Genomic DNA, 22,853 nt, shown 5'->3' with positions numbered 1-22,853 from the left:
TATGGGGAGGGTGTGTTGTGTGAGCAAGGTAGGCCCCAACCACACCCTTGGAGGGAGGAGGGGGCTGGCCTGAACGAAGAGTGGAGCACCCAATCACCCTGACTCCCTACGGTGTCTGGTTTGGAAATGACTGCAGATGATCAGATTCCTGGATCTGCTGGTAGGGGCCGGGAGAGCACCCCAAACCCTCTGCCTCGGGAGCCTTCGGGCCTGCTTCCAGCCTGGCCTGCCAACCGTGGGGATGCCTTGAGCAACTCCAGAGGGTCAGACCTAGAGGGGAGAGAGAGAGAAAGCAGCCTCAGCTAGGGCAGGGAAAATCCCAGTCATCTTGCTTGTCCCAAAACATCCTCAGGGGCAGGGGGCAGGGTGGGGCTACAGGGATCCGGATCCACAGACCTCGAGTCTGGGGCCAACCAGGCCTGAGGGGGAGATGCTCCATATGCCCAATACACTAGAGCAGCGTCTCCTGTGATAGACCGGAAGTCCACCAACATTTTGCTCTCAGGACTCTGAGCTCTTAAAAATTACTGAGAACCCTGGGGTAGCTAGGTGGTGGAGTGGATAGAGCATCAGCCCTGGAGTCAGGAGGACCTGAGTTCAAATCCAGCCTCAGATACTTACCAGCTACCTGTGTGACCCTGGGCAAGTCACTTAACCCCCATTGCCTCCAAAATTTAAAAAAAAGGAAATTAAAAAAAAATTACCGAGAACCTCCCTGCCCCAACCCAGAGCTTTGGTGTATGTAGCTTATAGCTATCAATATTTGCTGTATTCAAAATGAAAATATCTTTGTATTATGAAGTAATCTGGTTTTATAGGATGAGTACAGTTTTGGTCTTGGGGGCTCCCAAGGTCCCCAGATCACCCTTTGAGAACTGCTGTGTTGGAGGAGGATGGGGAGAGTTAAGAAATTGAAGACAATAATAATCACAAGTCTAGACCTGGAAGACATCTCAGAAACCATCTGGTCCAAATCCTTTAATTTTATGGAGGAGGAAACTGAGGCACAGAGACAAGAAGTGACTTGGCCAGGATCACATAGGCAGGATTTGAACCCAAGTCCTCAGAGCTCTTTTCATGCCACTACAATCCTCTAAAACCAGGCGCTGGCTTAGACATGGCCCTCGCCTGCGTCTTGGCTTCTAGCGGCCCCATCCAGACTCATGTCATCAGCGGTGGGAGGGTTTGAGACCAGCCACCTCTTTGTTCCCAAGAAGTGGCTTCCTGTCTCTCCCGGAGTCTGAGCCGGCAAAGAGAGGCCTGGGGTTGAGGAGAAAGCCTTTCAGAGACCCGAAGGAGAAGGGCCTGGATTCGGATCTTGGCTCTGGGGCTTACCTTGTGACCTTACGCAAATCACATAATTTCTGTGGGCCTTATTTTTCTATTCTATAAAAGTTGAGGGCTGGACTAGATGTCCCCTAAAGCCCCTCTCAGCTCTGACATTCCCTGTTCTAGGGGCCCTCCTTGCTCTGATATTTCCTGTTCTAAGCTCCCTTCAAGCCCTGACCTTCCCTGTTCTAAGGCCCCTCCCAGCCCTGACCTTACCTGTTCTAAAGACCCTCCCAGCTCTCACATGTTCTAAGCTCTCTCCCAGCTCTGACATTCCCTGTTCTAAGACCACTTCCAGCCCTGATTGATTCATTCTTTCAGCAAACATTGACTCCACCCTCACTGTGCCTTGAGCCCTGTGCTGGAAGTTAGAGGAGCTCCCAAGTTCAGATGACACACCACAGTCCCTGCTGTCCTGGCACGTGGACAGCTGCATTATTTAATCTAAAATGATCAGTCTTAGTGACAACCAAAGTGTTAACATGAAGTTCAAAGGGGAAGGTCATCCTGACTAGGGCAATCAGGGAAGCTGCCTGGAGGAGGTGGTGTGGCTGAGAATTCAGCGAGGGAAAGTGGGAGGAGGGGCCATTCCTGTCTGCAGGACTAGGAGGAGCAAGCCAAGAAGAGTATGTCCTACCTAGAGAGGGGCTAAGATGGTTGACTGGCATCAAGGTTGCAGAAGGCTTTGAATGCCGGGCAAGGGAGTTAGAACTTGCCTTGGGAGGCCATTGCAGGCCCAGCCCAAGCCCCGCATGCTCCTCTCCCCAAACCTGAGGACTCTCACAAGCTTTAACCCCAGGACACGTCCATGAGCCTCTGCCCCCGTCCTTCAACACTCGTCTATAGGAAGACCGAAATGAGCCCTCAGGAGGCATGCGCTCTCTTTACTCCCTGGGCAGGATAAGCGCTTCGCCTCAGGGAAGTACCAGGATGTCTACGTGGAGCTAAACCACATCAAGTCGAGGTCAGAGCGGGAGATTGAGCAGCTGAAGGAACACCTGCGTCTGGCCATGGCCGCCCTTCGGGAAAAGGAGTCCATGCGGAACAATCTGGACAACTAGCGGTGAGCTGGGGGCCGGGCAGGGAGCACGAGGAGGGTGCCAAGGGATGGGCTCCAGGCTGCCCCGGACAAGGAGCTCCCAGGGAAGAAATCCCTGCCCTCAGTGCGCTTACATTCTAGCAGGGGAGACAACTTATACAAGACATAGAGTAGATGGAAGGGAATCTTGGTGGAGAAGGGGAGCTGGGAAAGTCCTCCAAAAGGTGGGGCTGGAGCTGAGTTCTGAAGGAGGCTTAGGGATTCTAAGAGGCAGAACTGAGGGGAGAGAGTGCTCTAGGCATGGGGGACAGCCTGGACAAAGGCTCACAGAGTGGAGATGGAGCACTGGGTGTGAGGAATACAAATATTGATAATGACAAACTGCCTCTAATGTAGTCGTTAGGTTTTAAGCTCCTGGAGGGCAGGGACTATCTTGCCTCATCCCCAGCACTTAGCACGGTTCCTGGCACATAGTAGGCACTTAGTAAATGTTTATTGATTAATTGATGGATTTGCTGCTTTATGGCCCTGGGCAAGTTGCTGCCTTTCTGGGCCTTGGTTTCCCTTTCTGTAAAATGAGTTGGATTGAATGATCCGTAAGGGTTTTTCAAACCCTCCAAACCACCCCTTCCAGGCAGGCAGGGCAGTGGTTATTATGCCTGTTTAATAGAAGAGGAAGGAGTGCAGAACTAGAACACAGGAGAGCCCAGTCTGAGCCCTGCCTTTGCTGTGCGACCTTTGGGTAGCTGCTTACCCTCTCTGCGCTTTGGGTTCCTTCTTTGCCAAATGAAGAAGGTGGGCTGGTGTCCCTGCCGCTCAAGGTGCCTGCTTGGATCAAGTCCCTTCTAATTTCCCACCTCTTGTCTTCTAGGTTCCAGTTGCTCAGTCCCCTGTTGGATTTGTCCAGCAGAAGGGAGACGTGGTCTCCTCATGCCCAAGGAGACTAGAAGCCAAGCTTTCTTACTAAACCTTCATGGGCAGCGCTCACACACACACACACACACACACACACACACATACATCCTCTGCAGATCTGAGCGCGCCCTTCACACTGGGTCTTAACTTGCACCTTCTTCGGGATTTTATATGTGAAAAGATTTTTATATAGATTTTTTTCCTCCCCCCCAAAGAAAAAAAAAACACTTTATGCCCAGTTTTTTTTTTTGTTTGTTTTTTAAGAATGCCTAGGACTGAGTGGGTGCTCTCCTGCCCCCACACCCCCAAGCCGGCAGCCTCCGCGGGGTCCTGGGGCTCAGTCTGGAAGAGGAGGATGCAGCTTTTCCATCCCCTCCCCTGCCCCGCCCCCCACTCCTTCACTGCTACTGGCTCTGGGCCCTTCCCCAAGTTGAGGCTGGCTGCCCTTCCTACCTGGGACCTATGGATGGATGGACGGACAGAAGGACGTTTTGAGGGGGGAGCATGGGACCTGCCACTCTCAAGTCCTGAGCCGGACCGCGGGAGCCAAACAATGAAGGCGGGGAGCCTCCTCTGCACAGCAAAACTTTTAACTTAATAAAACATCCTAGTTAGCTCTGGGTCCTGGATCCCTGGGAAAGGGACGTGGATGTGGGAGGGGGGAGGGAGTGGCCTTTCTGCCCCTACACATTCTGGAAGCCTTCTGGCCTATTTCACAGATGAGGAAACTGAGGCCCAGAGTCACACAGCTGGTTAGTATTGGAAATGGGATCTTAGTGATGGATTTCCTCCTCCCATTTTTCAGATGGGCAAATTGATCCTCAGGGAGGTCGTGGATCACACAAGGTATCATTTGGCTTTTTAGAAAATTTATGTTTTAAGTTTTCTGCAAGAGTCTCTAGGGATTTTGGTTTTGTTTCATTCTTCCGTCAGTTCCAGGTGTAGACCTCCCCGGTAAGTGCAACAGTTCAGCCAAAACCGACAACATCTGCTGGGTCGGACAACAGCAGCTGTCCCGCTCGGCCCCATACTACCCCACCTCTCCAGCAGGTTCCCCCTGGAAAGTCCAGTTTTCCCCGATTGACCCAACAAATGTTTCCGTGCCTTCTGTGTACCAGACATTGGGAGGGTTAGCAAGCAGACTAACACCCTGGCACTGCCCACGGTGGAATTTACAATCTAGTAAACCAGGCCATGGAGAACTGTAACACACATCAGACTGTCCGTTCATCAGAAAAGTACACAAAGGAGGGAGAGATCTTGGGCCGGACAGACGTCAGAAAAGCCATTCCCTCTGCTGGGATGGAGGGTGGGATGAGCAAAGTCACGGGCTCATAGATGAGGGCCATATCATAGCTACAGAACTCAGAGGAACCTGGGAACCCAACTCCTTCACTTATACCTAAGAAACAAGCCCAGAGAGCTGGGTCACCAGGGTCACATGAAAAGGCAGCATTGGAACCCAGCTCCTGCCCTGTGGACATAGGAAAGGATTAGATGAGCCTCGTAATAACTCATGAAATATTTATTAAGCACCTGCTATGTGCTAGGCAATGGGACAAAAATGAATTCAGAGAATGGAGAATCTGCCTGGAGCTAAGAAAATAATCTGTTGTTATTGATATAGAGGCAGCTTAATGGTGCAAAGTAGATAGGGCTTTGAATCAGGAAGACTCATTCTCATGAGTTCAAGTCTAGCCTCAGACCTTTCCTAGCTGTGTGACCCCAAGCAAGTCACTTCACTCTGCTTGCCTCTGTTTCCTCATCTGTAAAATGAGCCAGAGAAGGAAATGGCAAACTACTCCAGTGTCTTTGCCAAGAAAACCCCAAATGGGGTCATGGAGACTCAAAACACAACATAGACCAAAAATATCAATAATCATATTTGATAATATGACACTTTAATGTTTTGAAATCTTTTACAAATATTTCATTTGATGCCCACAACAGCCCTGGGAGGCAAGTGCTGTCATTCCCATTTTACAGTTAGGGAAACTGAAATTAAGTGACTTGCCCAAGGTCACATAGCTGGTATCTGAGGTCAGATTTGAACTCAAGTCTTCCTGACCCCCAAGTCCAGTGCTCTCTCTATCCATTGTGCCACTTAGCTGCCTATGAATTGGGGCAGTAAGTAAGAACGCTGGAGCCAGATATGGAGAACCCTGAATGCCAGGCTGAGGATGCTAGACCTCAGTTGGTAAGCAATGGGGAGCTTTTGAAGGTTCAAGACCAGGGGAGTGATGTGCAGATTGGAGGTGGAGAAGCTACTTCAGAGGCTGATGATGGTCCAGGAGAATTAGGGCGGGGTCTTGGGGACCAGAGAGAAGAGATGGAGATCGCTGTTGCTGAGGTAGCGTTGACGAGAGCTGACTTTAAGATGTCTCGGGTTCCGAAGACTGGTGTCTGAGGTCATGGAACGTCATTGTAGAAGCTCAGGGTTGGAAGGGATCCTGGCATCGATCAAGGCCTCTCCTTCCCCAAGCTTGGATCCACTCTGTGACAAATGGCCGTCCAGCCTCCACTCCAAGACCATCCGTGACGGGCAATTCACTACCTGTTGAGGCAGCCCATCCCCCTTTGGGGGCATGGTTAGCCAGGCTTTTTCCTTGATATGAGGCATCTTAGGAACTTCCCTGGTTCTGCCATCAGAGCCAGGCAAGGCAAGGCTGATCCTGGTTTGTGCTGCTCTAAGCTGTCTCATTCCCTTAGGAGTCCTCCAGGGACTTCGGGTAGCTCACATTTAGGTCCTTTCCTTGTGCTGATAGCTCTTCTCTGGAACCGCTCGGGTTTATCAGTGTCCACTCTAAAATGTGGCGTTCCTAGTTGTCCAGGTACTCCAGGTGAGGGCAGGGAGCAGGAAGAGCAGAGGCTGAGAGCCTGAAGGGACCTCAGGTCATCTGGTCCGGTAGCCTTTAACAAATGGGGAAACTGAGGCTTAGATAAAACAGCCTGTTCGGGGTCACGGGAGCATTAAATGGCCAAGCCAGGGTTTGACCCTAGGGCCTTTGACTCCAAATCCAGTGCTCTCCCTCCTACACTAGGATTTCTTTGGCTCTGTCATCAAGCAATCCACAAGCCACCTGGGGGAAGGGGGAGGCCCAGGGCTAAAATGGGGGATGAGGGGAAGAAGGCAAAAAGCAATGAACTGGGAGGGGGCTGAGAACAGGGATGTCAGAGCTAAGAGGACCTTAGAACAGGGAAGGTCAGAGACAAGGGAAGGAGCTTAGAACATGGAATGTCAGAGCTGGGAGGGGCCTCACAACATGGAATGTCCTTTCTAAGAAACTTAAGACTATAAAATGTAAGAACTAGAAGGGCACTTATCAAGTTCAAATCTCATGCCAGCCTCCTCCCTCCCCTTCCCATTTTATCGAGAAGCCAACTGAGTCCTGGGGAGGTGGAATGAGCTTACCTCAGCTCAGAATCACAATGTCTGGATTCCAGCCTAAGCTCAGATGCTCCCTGGCTGTGTGACTGTGGGCAGGTCCCTTGAGGTCTCGGCCTCTCCTTCCTCTGTAAAGCAGAGTTAACTGCCTTTGTTCAGTGTCCCTCATGGAGCTGCTGTCAGTCAATAAGCATTTATTGAGCACTTACTGTATGCCAGGCACTGTGCTAAGCTCTGGGGATGCAAAGAAAGGTAAAAGACAGACTTTTGTACAACTGCCGGTGCTGCAAGCCCCGTGCTCTGTGCTACTGGGCAGTCAGAAGACCTGGGTTTGAATCCTGGTTCAGCTGCTTCCTACCCAGATGTGGCAAATCCCTTCTCGCCAGAGGCAGATAGGTGAGCGGTGAGCAGTGAGCAGTGAGTGGATAGAGCGATGGGCCTGGAGTTAGGAAGACCTGAGTTCAGATTCAGCTCAGACTTCCTAGCAGTGTGACTCTGGGTTAATCTCTGCCTCAATTTCCTCAACTGTAAAATGGGTCTAGTAATAGCACCTACCTCCCAGGGTTGTTATAAGGATCAAATGAGGTAATATTTGTGCTACAGAAATACTTATTCTCTTCCCCTTCTAAGCCTCAGTTTCTTCATCAAGTCAGGCATATTATCGCAAGGGAAAAAATGTTGACTTTGTAATCCAGGATTCAGGTTCAAATCCCACCTCTACCAGTTACTACCTGAGTGACCGGGCAAGTTCCCTAGACTCCCTGTACCTCAGTTTACCCATCTTTAAAATGAGAACTTTGGGCCAGATCAGGAGTTCTCAACCTTTTCTGTGCTTGGTGAAGCCCAAGGGCCCTTCCTGGGATCATGTTTTCAGGGCATAACATGAGATAACACTGGATAACAAAGGAAACCAGAGGTTGGTGACAATAAAGATATAACTGGTTTATTTTTTCCCCAAGCCCCACCGAGATCCTTCAGGGCCCCTGGCTAGGAAGCTCCAGACGACATCCTCTCAGCTCTCACCTGTTCTGCCCTGGAACGAATTTGGAGATGCTAGAGGTGGGGCAGCCACTGTCTCTATCATCCATTTTCCTTAATTGATCTGGGCCAAAGTGAATTGTTTAACGTGCATCCTCCAGGTTAACTGGCTCGTTTCTCCCTTTCCCTGGCCAGGAAGCTGGTCTGAGGAGTCAGGGAGCTCTGGCAGCTTGGGGAGAGAGGCTGCTTCTCAGAGGAGAATTGTTCTTGAGCCTCAAAGTGCCCTGGGCACGTAAGAAAAAAACCTGACTCTCAGGAAGTACACTAGCTGAGGGACCTTGGGTACGTCCCTTAACCTCTCTCAGCCTCAGTTTCCTCAACTGTAAAATGGAGTAATAACAGTGCCTGCCTCCAGATTGTTGTGAGGACCAAATAAGACAACGTATGTACGTATGTATAGACCCGGATTCAAATCCACATTACCTAGGTGATCTCTGATAAGTGAGTTCCCCTCTCTGACCCTGTTTGCTTCTCTGTGACATAAAGGTCTGTGACCAGCTGGTCCCTAAAGTCCTCAGCTCCCACATTTGATAATTAACCACAACGGCAGTAATGATAACAGCTCCCGGGTCAAGAGCCCTGGAAGGGTTACATCATCGAATCTTCACAATGACCTTGTGAAGCAGGTGAGATCATTACCGTATTTTATAGACGGAGAAACTGAGACTCAGAAGGGTGAGATGACTTGATTCTGAGCTACGTCCAGGGGTGGGGCTCTCGGGGGCCAGAGGCTCTGCCCCACCCTGCCACTGACTCATCCTCTCTGCCCCCACATCTTTCCTATAAATTTGTAGCACCAAGCCAGGCCCTCCACCCAGGGAGGGCACAAAGATGAGTGAATGTCGGTCCAGAGCTTTGAGGCAAGCATATAAAAGACCCTGGATTGGCCCCGCCTTGATTATCCTCCTTAAGGGGAGTAATTAAGGTCCTAGTGTTTTGTAATGACAATAATGAGGGGGCCCATCTGGAAGCCGGAGGGAACCTGGGGCTGCCTGGGATCCACCCTCTGGTGAGGTTTCCTAAAGAACAAGGTGGCCCTAGGTTGAGGCCAGCTCTATCTTTGCTAAAAAAGGATCGAGTCACTCTTTCCATCCCTTGCCTGTGGGTGAGTTAAGTAAAGTCCGCTTCTAATGGGTATTGTAAGATTTAAGGATCATTTGTCAAAGGCCCTCAAGGGGACTTTCGAGTGTAAAATTAGTGAGGTGATGCGAACATTACATCACTATCATTGAGGCTTGGCACAAAACTGGAGCAAACCTTATTGGAAAGCAACAGATCAGATAAGAGGGCTGGGAAATGACATTGTATCTTATGGAGATGTACTCCTACTATGAGGAGTGGCAATGCCCAGTGGAAAACATGGAAAAGAAGATTCACTGAAAAAGAATAAGAAGCAAAGTTGTCATCTGAGTGTGCTACAGATCACTGACCCAGAGGGAAGATATAGATGAAGGGAGAGAAACAGGTCACAGACCTGGCACGGAGACATCATAGAATTCTGATAGGCGACACACAGATCGGATTTCTGTGACTTCTCCGATTAATGCTGGCAGCTAATTAGACCTTGGCTCGTCTCAACGACCATTTCATTCATGGTAGGAGAAATAGACCTGACTCCGGAGTCAGAGGACCTGGGTTTAAACCCAGCCTCTGTCCTTATCAACAGTGTGACCTTGGGCAAGTCATTTAACCTCTAACGTCCTCAGTTTCTTTATCTGTAACAAGGGGAGACTGGCTTTGTTGGCCTCTGAGAGCCCTTTCAACTCTGGAGCTATTAATCTATGAGTTCTCTGAGCCTTGATTTCCTCCTCTGTCAAATAAGGGGGTTGGCCTAGACGGCCTCTGAGGGCGTTCCTCGCTATAAAATCTAGGACCCTCAAAAATCGGATAACACCAAAGAAAACTATTCTAGATCTGATTCTGGCCAACAAAGAAGTTAGCGCTGGAGGAGAACGGACCGGAACCTCTGTGAGACCTGGCTGGTCCATCTTAGAAGCTGGTGATAAATAAGGAGAGGAAAGTAGGCAGAATCTGACCTAGAAGTTAGATTTAGGGAGAACGAACTTCGTCGAATTCAGACAAGGAATAGGTTGGCTCCCACGACACAAGACTGCAGAATAAGTCAGTCCAAGAGGGATAGAAAACTCTCATGAGTGAAACTATTGACACAAATTCAGATTATTCTGATGAGGAGAATGTCTCTGAAGAGACAAATATGGAGGCACAGGGAGCTCCTGGACCAGCTCTAACCCTAAAACATGTGCACCGAAGATCAGAGGTAGATAGGTAAGGGCAGGTAACTGAGGATGAATGGGAGTGTCACGGCCCTGTAAGAATGGTGTCAGGGGCCCCCACCCTCATAGAGGATGTGGCCATAGATCAATGAACGATCATTGATTAAGTACCTACCTTTGTGCTGGGGTCTCTGTGCAAAGCACTGGGGATACAAAGCCAGAAACAAAAAAGTCCCTGCCCTCAAGGAGCATACATTCTGTTGAAGCAAATAACATACACATATAAGTCAATACAAAATAAATTAAGAATGTGGAGGAATTAGCAGTTAAGGGGACCAGGAAAGGTTTCAGGGAGGAGATGGAATTTTTGCTGAGCTTTGAAGGAAGCTGAGGATTCTAAAAAGCTAAGGAGAGGAGGGGCAGCATCCCAGGGACAGGGAAGGTAGAACTACACAACGCTCACTTTGTTTCTCTTTTCTCTGCTGAGAACAGTTTTCAAACAAGGAAAGATAATATAAAAATCTTTAACATGGAATTAAGTCCCAAAGAGATGGTCAGGTCATCTCCACCTTGCTGGGGTGTGCTACAGACCAACAAGTCAGAAGGAGGTAATAGATGAAGTGAGGGAAACAAGTTGCAAGGCTATCATAAAAGTATGATACAGTGCTTAGTGAGCTAAGTGGCAACAGTATCTCAGAGTCTGAAGAGGAGGGCAGACATAATTGCTGAGCCCCTACCCGTGATCTTTGAAAAAGCAAGAAACATGAAGGAAGAGGATGGAATTTTCAAACCTATAGGCCAGTGACCTCGACTTTGATTTCAGAAAAAATTCTAGGACATATTATTAAAGGGAAGGCCTATGGGCCCACAGAAGAGGGAAGTGGCAATCACTAAGATCCACATGGCATCATCCAGGACAAGCCATGCCAGACTAACCTTATTTCCTTTCTTGATAGGGTTACTAGACTGGTTCATCAGGAGAATGGGTCAAATGTAGTATGGCTGGATTTCAGCAACACATTTGACAAAGTCTCTTTCGGCATCCTTGTGGATAAGCTGGAATGATGTCAGTTGGATTCCACATAATTAGGTGTATTCAGAACATATCAAATAGTGGAACCCAAAAGAATAGCCATCAATGAGTTGATATCAAAGTGGAGGGTGACGTCTCGGTATTTCTCCTTGGCCTGGAGCCGCTGTCAGACGTTTTTATGAAGGCACAGATGGCATAACTATTAGATCTGGAGCTGACGCCAAGCTCAGGAATAGTGAATACTGGATGACTGAGTCAATATCCCAAAATGTTTCCAACAGGCTAGAACAAGGGACTCAATCAAAGTAGTTGAAACTTAATAGGAATAAATGAGAAGTCCCATCTACATAGTTTTTTTTTTTTTTTAATTCTCCATTACAGAATGGGTGGGTGGTAGCCAGGGATCAGTTCATATGAAAAATATCTGTGCGTCTTAGTGGACCATAAGTTCAATGTTCGTGAATGGTGTGATGTGGTGGCCAAAAAGCTGATGAGATTTTAAAAATGAATTATTAGAGTCAATGTTTGGAGTAAAAGATACGATAGTTCAGCTGTCGTCTGCTTCGGTAGGGCACATCGAAAAGACTGAATTCGGTTCAGGGCACCGTCTTTTAGGAAGGATATTAATAAGCTGGGAGACCTCCCAAAGTCAAGGACCAGGATGGTGAAGGGCCATACAAAGATGCGTCGATGGAACCAGAGTTCGGAGTGCTGAAGACAAGTCTCTTAGGGGAAATGATAGATTCTCTAAGTATTTGGGAAGAAGGATTAGACTTGCTTTACTTGGTCCCGTAAGACAAAAGTAGAAGGGATGGGTGGGAGTCATAAGGAGAACAATTTAGGTTCATTATAAGGAAAGACTTCCTGACCAATAATCCAAGCTCAGCCCACAGGGAACAGGGAGCCTTCTCACCTCATGGAATCATGGATCTAGAGGTGGGGAGAAGCATCAGGTCTAACCCCCTCGGTTTACAACTGAAAAATTGGAGCCTGAGAGATTTGCCAAAGACAGCGAAGCTAGTGAACATCTGAGGCGGGATTCAAACTCGTCTTCTCTCCTCCAAACATTGGGCTACATTCAGTTTTGTTTTGGTTTTTTCTTTTGTTTTTTTTTTTTGCTAGGCAATGGGGTTAAGTGACTTGCCCAGGGTCATACAGCTAGTAAGTGTTATGTCTGAGGCCAGATTTGAACTCAGGTCCTCCTGACTCCAAGGCTGGAGCTCTATCCACTGTGCCACCTAGCTGCCCCCTGTGCTACATTCATTATACCCCCTAGTTACAAGGTAGTGGACACCCCTTCACTGGAGGTCTTCAGGCAGAGGCTGGAGGTCTACTTTTCACAATGTTGATGAGAGTATTCTGACTCTTAGACAAGGAGTTTTCTTTTTTTTTCTTTTTTTTTTTTAGGCAATTGGGGTTAAGTGACTGCCCAGGGTTACACAGCTAGTAAGTGTCAAGTGTTTGGTCTGAGGTCAGATTTGAACTCAGGTCCTCCTGACTTCAGGGCCGGTGCTCCATTAGACAAGGAGTTTTCAAGATGACTTCCAAGTTAGACTAGAAAAGGAGACCTCATGATATAGAGGAAATGGCATCCGATTTGGAGTCAGGAAGACCTAGGTTCAAATTCCACTTGTGACCCTAGCTATGTGATCCCAGAAAAATCATGTAACTTCTCCATGCCTCAGTTTCCTCATCTGTAAAATGAGGAAGTTGGACTCTACAGCTTTGAATATTCCTTTCAGCTCTAAATCTATGATCCTGTATATGTTTCTGTGACCTTTCAGCTGTGAGAAAAGGTAAGAACACTCATCTCATCTGGCTATATCTGTGCAGACCCAGACCCATTTGACACACCTTCCAACTATCCACCAGGACACCAGGACCTACTCAGCGTGGGCATGCAACCCTTGAGGGCAGGGGCTGTCCTGCCTTTCTTTATATCCCCAGCACCTAGCACCTGACACATAGCAGGTGCTCAATATGCTTATTGCTTATTGACTGATTGAAGGACTGATCATGGTGGAATGGATAGAGCCCTAGCTTGGCAGTCAAGAAGACCTGGGTTCAAATCCTACCTCAGATGCCTACTAGGAGCAAAACACTAATTTCTCTCTGTTCAGCAGAATCCTCTTGTGTAAAATGAAGATTTCTCCCACCCTCACCCCTAAATAAAATAAAATGAAGACTTCCATACAAGCAGATCTAGAACCCCACCCTCACCAAATCCCCTCACCCCCGACTTACAGGGCCACATGGTGGGGAGGCGTGCAGGAAGTGAAGATGAGCAGGGGTCACCCTCTGCCCAATCCATGGCTAGTCCAATTTCTTTGGAAGGCTCTTCTACCCTCCCAGTCACCCAGACTCACAATCTCAGAGTCATCCTTTGCTTTTTCCCGTTCTTTCTATATTTAATCAGCTACCAGCTTTCCAGCATTATCTCCACAACAAGTCTCCAATCTGTCCTCTTCTCGGACAAATTTTCTCCTCTCTAGACCTCAGTTTCCTCATCTGTAAAATGAAGGATCAGACCTCTCAGGTCTTGCTTCAGCTCTAAATCAACAATCCTAAGTCCCTCAGTCCAGGATGGGTGGGGGGACAGCTGGACAGGCACAGAGAGGGCAGGCAATTTGCCCCAAGGGTCCTGAAGCTCAGAAGAGACAAAGAAAGAGTTTGATTGTGGTTCTGGGGCTTACAGGAGTTTCAACCTGGACACTACCTTGGGAAGCCCCTATGATCCTGGGGGGCTGGGTCCTAGTTTCCTCCCATAGACCACACAAAGGGAGGAAGGAAGGGTGTGTGTGTGTGTGTGTGTGTGTGCATGCGTGTGTGTATGTGTGTGTGTGTGTGTGCGTGCTATCCCAGGTACTGGGGAGGTGGAGGCAGAATAATAAGAGGGAGGGGGAGGCATAATGACTGGGATAGCCAAGCATTTCACAAACACCTCTCAATGACTAATAGCTACTACAGGTGCCACTTTGGGGCTTACCATGCCCAGTTTGGGTTTCAAAAGCAATAGGGATCTGCTGAACAAAGGCATGAGAGGGAGTCATAATAGTTAGAACACTGGACCTGAAACCAAGAAAACTGGAGTTCAAATCCTGCCTCAGACACTTTCAGGGACTTCTAGAACCTAGCTGGATCCACTCATGATAGCACTGGGCAAAAGAAACCCAACCCCAGGAAGTCAATGGGCACAGAGTAAGGATACATATCGTGAAACCTCCTTCCTGTCTGCTTTATGAAGAGTGGTCCTGTGTGTGTGTGTGTGTGCATGTATTCCTCTGATAAAATGTGAGCTCACTGAGTGCAGGGACTATTTACTTTTGTCTTCCTTTCTCTAGTGCCTGACGCATAGTAGGGAGTTGAATAAATGCTTTTTAACTGAAATGCTTTTTAACTGACCTCTCAGTTTGTGGGGCACCGAATACTTGGGGATATCAGAATCATAGATGAGCTGGAAGACACCACAGACACCATATTAGTCCAACTCCTTCATTTTACACATGAAGAAACTGAGGCAAACAAAGGTGAAGTGACTTGCCTGGGGTCACAGTTTGAACCATGGTCTTGGCTTCAAGTCCAGTGTTCTAACCACGCTGATCCCCATCTCTGCCTGTTTTTATGTCTTCACGTTTGGGTGTACACAAAAAGATAAGAAAAAGACATTGAAGGAAAGAGCACGAGCAGCAAAAGAAGCAAAATTACCCCTTTTTGCAGATGATTCGATGGTTTATATAGAGAACCCTAGAGAGTCAACAAAAAATTTAACTGAAACAATAACTTCAGCAAAGTTGCAAGATATGAAATAAAACCACACAAATCATCAGCATTTCTATATAATCCCAATAAAACCCAGAAAGAAGAGATATATAAAGAGAAATCTCATTTACAATAACTACAGAATATATGAAATAAATATGTAAGTACAACTGCAAACCATTGCTTACAGAAATAAAGACAGACCTAAATAATTAGAGAAATGTTAACTGCTCATGGGTAGGCTGAGTCAATGTAAGAAAAAATGACAATATTACCTAAATCAATGTATTTATTCAGTGCCACACCCATCAAACTACCAAAGGACAACTTTATAAAATCAGAGAAAATAATATCGAAATTCATCTGGAAGAACAAAGGTCAAGAATCTCAAGGAAAATAGGGGAACAAGTGGGATGGAAGGAGGCCTGGTCTGAGTACCAGAATCTCGTTTTGTTTTTTTGTTTTGGGGGGTTTTTTTAGGCAATTGGGGTTAAGTGACTTGCCTAAGGTCACACAGCTAATAAGTGTCAAGTGTTTGGTCTGAGGCCGGATTTGAACTCAGGTCCTCCTGGCTTTAGGGCCAGTGCTTTATCCACTGCGCCACCTAGCTGCCCCTGAGTACTGGAATCTCAAACTGTACTACAAAGCATTAGTACTCAAAAGAATTTGGCATTGGTTTCAAAAGTGGAGCTGGCAATCAGTGGAACAGATTAGATATACAATCTGCAGAAGCAAACAAACCTTGTAACCCGGGGTTCGATAAACTCAAAAAACCCAGAGCAACTGGGATGAAGAATCCCTATTTGCTTTTTTTAAAAACTGCTAGGAGAATTGGACAGTATGTGGAAGAAATTAAGTTTCAACCAACCATTCACATCTTAGATGATAATGAGCTCCAAATCAATGCAGACCTAAATGAAAAAGGCCATTATCATAAGTAAATTAAAGAAACAAGGAAGGAAGTCCTTGTCTCTGATCTCTAAATAGGTTCAAGACCAACAAGGGATTAAAGGATCATAAAATGAAGAGTTTTGATTACATACAATTTAAAAAGCTTTTGCACAAACAAATCTAATACTCTCTCTCTTGCTCAAGGGATTTTCTCTAGCTGTTGCCTACACCTGGAAGGCTCTCTCTTCTCACTCTCCCTCTCATCTCCATCTACCGGCTTCCCTGGCTTCCTTGAAGTTCAAACTCAAATCCCATCCTGTTTGGAAGCTTCTTCCAACCCCTCCTAATTCTAGAACCTTCCCTCTACTAATATTTCCGATTTTTCCTGTATGTGTCTTATTTCTACATACTCGTTTGCTCATTGTCTCCCTTGTTAGTGAGCCCCTTGAGGGGAGGAGACTCTGCCTTTTGCCTCATTTTGTATCCTTAGTGCTTAGCATAATGCCTGGCAGGTCTAGTCAATTCATAAATATTTATTGACAGTGCACCTACACTTAAAAGAGAAAGAATTTACTTAGGGAAAGAAATCTTTGCAACAAGTTTCTCCGATAAAGATCTCACTTTCAAGATCCATAAAGAACTGATTCAAATGCATAAAAATAAGAGCCATTCCCAATTCATAAACAATCTAAGGATATGAACAGGAAATTCTAAAGGGAAGAAACAGAGGCTATCTATATCTATATTTTTAAAAATGCTCCAAATCACTAATAATGAGAGAAAAGCAAATTGAAGGAATTCTGAGGTTCCATCTCACATCCATTAAAGATGACAAAAATCCCAAATGACAAGTTTTGGAGGAGCTTAGGGAGGGAGGGAGGAAGGAAAGAAGGAAAATAGGCATTGTTTGTGGAGTTGTGAATAGGTCCAATCATTCTGGAAAGGAACTGGAAATTATGTACAGAAAGTTTCTGAACACTGATCCGGGTATATCAGTGCTAGACTTGTACCCCAAAGAGATCAGAGAAAGAAGAAAAGGTTCTCTATGTACAGGTTTATCTATAGCAGCTATTTTTGTGGCAGCAAAAACTGGAAAACACGGGGGTACCCGGCAATTGGGGAATGACTGAATGCATTGTGACAGTATCTAAATTCTACTGTGATATAAGGAATGAAAAAAGGGATGGTTTCTGAGAAACCTGGGAGGACTTGTATGAACTGATGAAAAGTGAAGTGAGCAGAACCAGAATAATTTATACTGTAAAATCAATATAAAAAAAAGCAAGCAATTTTGAAAGACTTAAGAGCTCTGATCAACTAAATGATCAATCATGATTTCAGAGGACTGACAAAGACAAATGCTCACCACCTCATGGCAGAGAGACTGTGGAGTTATGTGCAGAGTAAGAAATGCTTTTTTGGGTTAGGACCAATGTGGAAAAGTTTTGCTTGACTGTGCTTGTGGGGTTTTGTCGTTCTTTCTCCCTCCCTCCTAACTGCCTTATTCCCTTCCTCCCTCCCTCTCTTCCTTCTTTTTTTCTTTCCTTTCTTCCCTCTCTTCCTCAGTTCCTTCCTTTTTTCTTTCTTTCCTCCCTTCCTCCCCACCTCTGCCCTTTCCTCCCTCTCTTTCTCAGTTTCTTTCTTCCTCAGCTTTTTCCTTCCTTCCTTTCCTTCTCCCTTTTTTTCCAGTCAGTGGAGGGATGTGGAAGGGAGGAAAAAAATCCTTGATAATTGAAAATTTTTTAACATTTTAAAACAATTTCAGAGAAAACTGGGAAGATTTGTATAAAGTGATGCAGAAGCAAATAAACAGAACCAGGAGAACTATTCATATAACAATATTATAAAGACAAATGACTGAAGATTTAACAATCCTGGGCAGTGTAATGATTAATTCTGCTCCAGAGGACCAAAGATGAAGCCCGCTGCCCATCCTCTGGACAGTGGCAGGATGGACCAGAGCAGTAAAATCAGACCTACATTTCCAGACACAGCCAAAATCAGAATTTGTTTGGCTTAACTATGCATATTTGTTACAGAGATTTTCCTTTTTTTTTTTCCCAATGGGAGGAGGTAGATAGGAGAGAGAGAGAAGGATTAGCCATAGGGTTGCCGGGGGGGGGGGGGGGGGGTGAGGAGAGAGAGAAGAGAGAGAGGAGAGAGAAGAGAGAAACATACAGAGAGATGGAGGAAGAGAGGAGAGAGACAGAGGGAGTGAGAGAGACAGAAAGAGGAATACAAAGTAAGTGGGTGAGAGAGAGAGAGAGAAAAGCAGAGGAGAAGGAAGAAGAGAGAGGAGGGAGGGAGCATTTTTAATGCTCTGAAGAGAACAGAAGGAAGGTCAAAAAGAAACACAAGCAGAACAGCTTTGATATGTACTTAAAAGGAAAAGTGAACTATGCATAACAAAGATTCCATTTCATATCCAATTCTCTTTTTTGTTGTACTTTGTATATGGAGATGCTTACTTGTCTGTTACGTTCAAATTTTTTTTTTAATTCAAAAACAACTCTTGTCCTCAAGCAGCTTACATTCTAGCAAGGATGCTGTCTTCTTTGGTTTATTTATTTACACTTATGTAAATAAAAGTGTGTGTTTGAGATGCTTACAGGGAAATGGAAGGTGACCTCATATGAGGAGACACTACAAGGGGGAGGAGGGGAAAGGGGGGCAGGGAGAAGCCCTAGCTTCTGAGCTGTCATGAAGGAAAGAGGTCCCACGCCTGGTGTCCAAGTACGTGCTGTACCCGCAGTTGCATTAGCACGGATCTCTTTGCACGCACACACCTCCCAGAGTACCAGCTTAAGAGTCCTCTCTTATGGGTTCATGTCCCAGGCCTGCCCTTAAATCACTATAGATACTTAGTCAAATCCCTTCCCCTCTCTGGTCCCCATCTGTAAAATATGAGTTTTGACAAGAGGATCACAAAGGTGGCTCCCGGCTCTGATGTTCCAGGATTTGGTAACTCCAGTCTTACAAAGAAGTTTGGAAAAACCAGTTTGACCACCAGTCAGCCCTTGCTCGACCAGCCCTTCTGGCCTCCTGGCCCTTTATTTAGTCAACTGGAATTTCCTGAGCACTCACAGGTCCTGCGCTAATTGGCATTAGGAGGACTGAAGGCCTCGTGTGGGCAGAGTTCGTGGGACACCAAGAACCAGGATGAATTTAAATTTATAGACTGGAATTTCAGGGTTGCAGGGAAATCCCCACGTGATCCAGAAAAAGACTCCCTTCAGACCTTGCCTGAGGCTTGTGATGCCAATGAGTCAAAAGGAGAGTTTGGGATTGGAATGAAGCTGCATAGAAAAAATGAGCTGTGGGGACTGCCCTTAGAACAGGGGATGGCAGAGCTGAGAAGGGAGCTCAAGACAGGGAATGTCAGGACTGGGAGGGAGCTTAGAATAGGGGATGGCAGAGCTGGGAGGGAGCTGAGAACAGGAAATGTCACAGCTGGGAGGGGCCTTAGAACAGCACTTAGATAATTTTGTATATTATAAAACTTATACACATAGAAATTAAAAGACAATGAGGTAAAGATGAAATAATATGTAATCCTAGAGACACTACAGAGCCACTACAGAGTTTATGGAATTGGGGAGGGCTGTGGTCAGCTTGTGCTTTAGGAAAGTCACTTTGACAGCTGTGTGGTGGATGGATTATTGTGGGAAGAGCCTTGAGGCGGGACGGCAAAGTAGGTGAGGAGGATGCCCTAGTCCAGGTGAGAGGTGATGAGGACCTAGAGCATGGTGGTGGCTACTAGTGAAGGAAAGAGGACTGGAGAGAGAGAGAACAGACAAGACCTGAAGATGGATCGATGGGGAAGGGGGAGGGAGAGTGGACAGTCAAGGGTGACGCTGAGGCTGCCAACCTGGGGAGACCAGAAGGGTGGTGTTGAGGTTTCCTCAACAGCCACAGGGAAGCTGGGAAGAGCAGTGGGTTTTAAGAAAGATAATATAATGATATCCCGACCCACATCTCAACCCATTCAAGCTTGCTCCTCCGGAGTGACTCACTCTGTCCCACCCCAAACAAAGGGGGTGGAAAGGCTCAGGCAGGGCTCTGACTCAAGAGGTGATCTGGGTTGGCAGGGGGTGGAGCCAAATTTCCCAGTGGCACCTGCAGTTGCTATGAGTAACCATTAATTCAGGGGCCATCATTGGACTCAGAAGGGGGATGGAGAAGTAGGAGTTTGCACAGCAGAGGGAGGGAGGGGAGTGGTAGAGTGTTGGGAATTGAGAGTAAGTGTGGCTATCCTGGAGATAAAATGGCAGAATGAACCTCTCTCCTAACCTTCTGATTATTGATCACCCCCCAGCTTCAAGCCTCGGCCCCCACTTAGGAGACCACTGCTTTAGAACAAGGAAGCTCAGAACAGAGAGGGCCCTTAGAACAGGAAATGTCAGGGATGGGAGGGACTTTCAAACACAGAATGTCAAAGTTGGGAGGGGCCTCAGAAAGAGAGACAGATGTGTCTACCAGAGTTAGGGGAATGGGAAAAGCATAACAACTCTCCTCTGAAAATGGCCTCTGGGAGTCCTTGTTCCTTGGGGGGAAAAAAGCCTAATTATGAAATAAGGTGGAACACTACTCTTCCCCAGAGGTGGGAGGGTATAACTCCGAAGTTATAATACCATATCTTTTAAATTCTAATTTCACTGAGTCACCAATAAATGATTTTTCATCTACTGTGCCAGCATGTTTTCCTTTTGGGCTGTGTGGTGGTTGAGAAGTAAAGGAGATAAGAATCATAACAGGAAATGAAAATACTCACTAATTGTGAGAAATCTACGAAATATTATATAATAATGTTTTGCATTTTAATTTCTGGACTGAGCAACCTGGGCTGAGGAACTTGGAAGCAAGGTTCCAGCCAGACACTGGACCTCTCACCCTCCTTGTCTTTCTTTGTCCTCGGCCCATATTGCGGGCAGTTAAATCAGCATCAAGGAAAACTTAGTCTACTGGGCTGCACAACAACCTCCCACAGAGGGGGCAGGGCGGGAAGGGGAGCCCAATTTCTCTTTGCAAAAATCAAAGCCAAGCTCACTGGCTTATTGCTCTACTCTATTCTCTTTCTTGTTTGGCAATCAGGTTGACATCTGGTGCTCTCCAGTGCTGACATACCTCTCCTGGCTATCATTGACTGTGGCTCAGCAGTATATATTAGCCACCTCTTCCCTTCCTGAAAGTGGAGCTCACATAGAAGAGCGGTTCTTAACCTGGAGGTCTCTGGACTTGTTAGGTTTTTTAATAGTTTGATTATTGAATTAATCAATGTAATTGGTTCCCTTGGCAATCCTCTTATGGATTTTAATTGATGCCTTTAGAAGCATGATTCTAAGGAGTCTCTACATTCGACTAGACTAGCTAAGGGGTCCATGACACGGAAAAGGACAAGAATCTCAAATGTAAAAAGACTGTGGGTTTGATGAGACAAACTCCTCAAAGGCAGCTAGACACCCACCAACTATCTCTCTGCTCATCTTAAATGCCAAGTCCTTATTAGACATTTCTGTTCTGGGTTTCCAGTTCAAAGACCATTCTTCCCACCCAAGAAGACAGAAGTCAAATAAGGGTCTTCCTTTGTCTTCTCCATCATCTGTCATCTTCACTGCGCTGACCCCAGCTGGGGGTCTTATCTCTTCTTTTCCCCAATACAGGGGGTTTTAATCCAATTTTGTTGTATCCTCAGGCTCAGTTCATTTTGTGATTTAACCCTCCCGATATTATTTCCCCCCCCAGCCCCCACTTAATAGTATTTTATTTTTTCCCAATTACATGTAAAGATAGTTTTCAACATTCACTTTTATAAGATTTTGAGTTCCAAATTTTTTTCTTCCTCCCCTTCTTCGCCCTTCCCAAGATGGCATGTAATCCAATATAGGCTATGCATGTACGATCATATTAAACATATTTCCATGTTAGTCATGTGTGAAAGAAGAATCAGAACAAAAGGGAAAAACTACAAGAAAGGAAAGAAAAAATAGCTTGCTTCTATCTGCATTCAAACTCTATCGTTCTTTCTTGGGATGTGGATAGTATTTTCCTTCATAAGTCTTTTGGAATTGTCTTAGATCCTTGTATTGCCGAGAACTAAGTCTATCGAAATGGATCATCGCACAACGTTGCTGTTGCTGTGTACAATGTTCTCCTGGTTCTGTTCACTTCACTCAGCATCAGACCATACAAGTCTTTCCAGGTTTTTCTGAGGTCCACCTGCTCATCATTTCTTACAGCACAATAGTATTCCATTATATTCATATACCACAAGTTGTTCAGCTGTTCCCCAATTGATGGGCATCCCCTCAGTTTTCAGTTTTTTGCCACCACAGAAGAGCTGCTATATTTTTTAATTTGTGTGTCCTTTCCCCTTTTTAATGATCTCTTTAGGATACGGATCTAGTAGTGGTATTGCTGTATCAAAGGGTATACACAGTTTTATATTCCTTTGAGTATAGTTCCAAATTGCTCTCCAAAATGCTTGGATCATTTTACAACTCCACCAACAATGCATTAGTGTTCCAATTTTCCCAATCTTCTCCAACATTTATCATTTTCCTTTTTTGTCACATTAGCCAATCTGATAGATGTGAGGTGATACCTCAGAGTTGTTTTAATTTGTATTTCTCTAATGAATAGTGATTTAGAGCATTTTTTCATATGACTAAAATAGATAGCTTCAGTTTCATCACCTGATATTATTCTTAAAGAACTATGCTAGGCATATAGTAGGTGCTTAATAAATGCAGGTTGGTTGTTTTTGTGTGCCTACTGACTCTCCTCAATAGAATATAAGCTCCTTGAGGTAGGTATGGACTCATTTGGTGTGTGTGTGTGTGTGTACCTAGCATGCAATAAGCACTTAATCAATCCATCTTGTTTGATTGATTGATCATCTGTTACCTCCTCTTGCTTCCATCTTTTTAAAAATTGAAGTCCACTCTTGGAAGCTTTCCATACCTCCTGAACTGACTTCCCCTGTAGAATCTGAATGCAGGGGTTCCCACTTCTCTATCATTTCTGTGAAACAGGATTTCTCCCCAATCCAGGAAGTGTATCAGATTATGCCTGGCCTTTCTCCCCTCAGTCAACAATTCTAAGATGTAGTTCTCACTGTGCCCCCTGTTTCCCACCATTTCCACCCCCAAAATTAGCTCCTTATTGCAGGTGACAATCAGGACCAAAATAAGTCCTGTTCCCAATTTTCCTCCACTTTTTAAAGAATGAAAT

General features: G+C 46.0%; 1 long non-coding RNA gene across 1 annotated transcript; it reads left to right on the top strand.

The window, feature by feature from the left end:
• Window positions 1–2,207: 2,207 nt before the first annotated feature.
• LOC114050926 lies at window positions 2,208–3,897 on the top strand. The gene is made up of 2 exons (XR_003570096.1): window positions 2,208–2,392; window positions 3,240–3,897. It is a non-coding gene; the product is annotated as an uncharacterized LOC114050926 (long non-coding RNA).
• Window positions 3,898–22,853: the final 18,956 nt, after the last annotated feature.

Source organism: Vombatus ursinus, unplaced genomic scaffold (assembly GCF_900497805.2).
Source record: "Vombatus ursinus unplaced genomic scaffold, bare-nosed wombat genome assembly UNPS02003292.1, whole genome shotgun sequence".
Taxonomy (NCBI): domain Eukaryota; kingdom Metazoa; phylum Chordata; class Mammalia; order Diprotodontia; family Vombatidae; genus Vombatus; species Vombatus ursinus.
This window is presented reverse-complemented; position numbering and strand designations above follow the sequence as displayed.